Source organism: Balaenoptera ricei, chromosome 3, assembly GCF_028023285.1.
Source record: "Balaenoptera ricei isolate mBalRic1 chromosome 3, mBalRic1.hap2, whole genome shotgun sequence".
Lineage (NCBI taxonomy): Eukaryota > Metazoa > Chordata > Mammalia > Artiodactyla > Balaenopteridae > Balaenoptera > Balaenoptera ricei.
Genome location: NC_082641.1, coordinates 59386374 through 59390007, shown reverse-complemented (window position 1 = coordinate 59390007; position 3634 = coordinate 59386374). Strand labels below are relative to the sequence as shown.

General features: G+C 35.7%; 1 pseudogene; it reads right to left on the bottom strand.

Moving 5' to 3' along the window:
* Positions 1-1801: 1801 nt before the first annotated feature.
* LOC132363342 (HIG1 domain family member 1A, mitochondrial-like) lies at positions 1802-2247 on the bottom strand (annotated as a pseudogene).
* Between the last annotated feature and the right edge of the window lie 1387 nt (positions 2248-3634).

The window sequence follows — 3634 nt, the reverse complement described above, 5'->3', positions numbered from 1 at the left end:
CAGGGGGAGCTAGGATATACAGGAATTTTGCAACAAAGGAAAAGTAGTCCGAACATCAAAAGATTATTGTTCATTAAAGGAAACTAGACATCTCAAGTTAAGGAATTTAGCGCTTTCCTGGGTTCACTGAAATCACTCCTTTCATATGGTGTTCCTTTTTAGATTATGTACTTCTTCAGCTGAAAGTCAAGTTCATTTATTAAGTACCAACTTAAAACTCAGTATCTCGAATTAGGATAGTCAAAAACAAAATAACTTTTCTTTACTTCCCTTTCCCCAAGCCATACATTACATCTACAAGAAGAAAATTCTAAATTCTGCAAGGGTAGGGATCTTTGACTATTTTGTTTAGTGATATAGTCTGGGCACCTCCAAGAGTGTTTGGCACACTGCTGGCACTCAACACTCAAGTATTCTGTCAGCAAATGAATGCATTCAAGAGCTGTCAGTCATTTACTTTGCCTTACTCCAGTTGTTGTTAATTTAACCTGGGGTTGTATGCCCACGGTATTTTCTTTTCACCATCTAAATCTTTTTCAAGAATTGCTCTGTGTGTGTGTGTGTGTTCACTTTCTTTAATATCACTACGTTACCATGTTATCACCATGGAATGTAAATTCAAGTTAGACAAGCAAATTTCACAAGTACAATAAAGCATTCTGTAGCATACCAAAGTTTGTATAAAGTCTGACCAATCCAGCTTGCTCATAAACCACTTCCATTATAGGTAATTTACTTAGTTTAACATTTATGATTCTTATAGAGATAATAAACATACGGCAGACATTTAAAAAGTGTTCTTTGGGGCTTCTCTGGTGACGCAGTGGTTGAGAATCCGCCTGCCAGTGCAGGGGACACGGGTTCGATCCCTGGTCCGGGAAGATCCCACATGCCGGAGCAACTAAGCCCGTGCGCCACAACTACTGAGCCCATGTGCCACAGCTACTGAAGGCTGCGCACCTAGAGCCTGTGCTCTGCACGCAACAAGAGAAGCCACCGCAATGAGAAGCCCGCGCACTGCAACAAAGACCCAACGCAGCCAAAAATGAATAAGTAGAATAAATTTTTAAAAATAAATAAAAATTGTTTTTCATTTCCCTTTGCATTAGCACTTAAAATACACATTTCTACTTCAAAATGGCATTGACAAATTTTTCTAGTATAACAGCAGCAAAATATAATTCTGCAATTTCAAAAGAGCTAAAAGGGGATCTACAATTGAGTTATTCTCACGTTTACAACTATGATTCTGAAATAAATTTACGTCTAAGCAGCTCTGTTATCAGCTTTTTAGGTTTGGTTTAAAACACACACACATACTTGCCAGGAGGTTTATAATGTTGTATTCCATGTGCTGTTCTGAAAGTGTTCCTCAAGAGCTAACCAGCCCTTAAAACAGTACTCATTCCACAAGGCAGTCAGAAAGAGTTAAATTAACTGGGGTAAATAGGATTCCTACATTACATCAAAAGTATATGATATTCTGCAGCAACTGGGAGCATTTCAGGATTGGCATGTTGTCCTCTTTAGAAGTAATTTCATCAGAAGAGTTTAAGCAGGTGGACATTGTACCACTATCAAGTGCATTTAAAAGTGACATGTTTCTTTTGTGCTAATTTGACTCCCCTGAATGACCTAGCTAGTGAACTAGTCACCAGTAACTTGGTCACCAGGCAAATCAAGCCTGCCAGAAAGGAAGCCAGTATTCAAATTACCATGTTATTGTCTGACCAAACAATTTATTTTCAACATAAACATATAACCTCAATATGAGATGTCTAACTAAAGCAAGCACCACTAACAAGACCAAGACAGCATCTCCTCTTCTAAGGTTTAGGTTTTACCCAGAATTCTTGATACATGGAATAGCCCATACCAAGAATCATTGTTCCCACAACAAAGCCTTAGGCTGCCATGTGCATGTGGATCAGGTGAACAGACATTTTAGTATTTCCCCTGCTCTTCAATTTAAATATATAATCCCTACACAATGATTGCTGCAAAACGTGCCATTCCAAGGGGGACAAATGGTGCCTCTCTAGGTTTTCTAATAAGTTTAGGTCCCTGATCTTCATCATATGAAGAAGGAGAAACATCTGTATCGCTTGACACAGTGATTGAAGACTCTTCAGACAACTACAAAACGTCTCAGGCTCCAACCGGCTTCTGGCCCACCTCCCGTACCTGCCATCCATCAGGCTTCTCCTGGTCCTGCCTGCCAAGAATGGCTTTAACGTTTGCATTCATTTGGAGCTCACTTTTGAAAATTTTAAAATTTGAAAACAAATTATAATATATATAATTATATATATATATAAATATAAATATATATATAACAAATTATATATATTATAATTTGTTTTCAAATTTAAAAATTTGAAAACAAATTATATATAATTATATATATATATAATTATATATATATATATAAATATATAATTATATCTATACTCAATTTTGCGAGGTGAATTGTTTTCGATGTTCCACTTCTTTCTTCTTACTCTGACTTTTCCAGTCTTGAGTTCTTGATTTTGAGTATTACTCTGGCGGTTGGAATTTGTATTTGAGTAATGTTTTCAGTAAAGATTCATGAATATGTGGACTGAAATAAAAATACACAACGTGAGAGCTATGAGTTTCAGTTTAATTTGGGGGCTTACTAAGGACTATAGCCTGGGAGACAGCCTCTCAGCTCTGAGGAACTGCTCTGAAGAGGTAGGTCAGTATATATGTGATTTGGGCAAAGGGGTACATGCGCTCAAGCACACATTTTGGTAGAAGGTTGCTTCTAGTCACAAGGAACAGACATTTCAGTTAATGATTTCAGTGCTTTTCTAAGTGTGGAAGATGCAAGAATCCAGGTTCATAAAAAATTCCTCCTGAAACATTTCTAACTAAGGGCCTGTTTTGCCTGTTTCCCCAGAGCACAGAGTACCTCATCCTGATCTTCACCCTGAATTCCTTTCAGGGTGAATTGTAGGTCAGCAACTGTAGTGGCTAGTGACTTGATTCTTGTAGAACTGGATGGTGGGCAACATTCTTTATTTCACAATTAGTAGATTTAAAAATCTCTGACATATTTAAGATTTCCTGGTTTTCAAATTATTTTGCTTCCATAATCTCAAAAAGAATTTTGTAAAACACTGTCCCTGTCACACATTTTAAAATTGACATATGAAAGTTTATATCTTAAGTTTAAGTAGCTACAAAAGATGTATTTTCCAACATGGTATATACTGAGTTTTTAAAACAAAACTATCCCTTTACAGTTTTTAAAGTAGCCAATGGAATCTGAATATCATAGCAAAATGATATCCACCATTATCCATTTTAAAAATATATGAGCAAACTCTTTGACAATCAGAAACTTTATATCGCTCTTTTTGTCTTTGAATTCATACTTCCATTCTCACACAGAATTTGATCCTAAAAAAATCTAGTGCTTGAAAATCTTTTATTGGTCATTTTATTTTACTCTGCAATGAAAATATGGATATCAGTTGGATTTTATTAATTGACAATTGACTAAAACAAATATATTACAAATTTTAATAAAATTTTGATAAAGAGTAAAATGATATTGGAAGTGCATCTCTTGAAGAAATGGATGTGGTTACTTTTTATTCCCCCAATT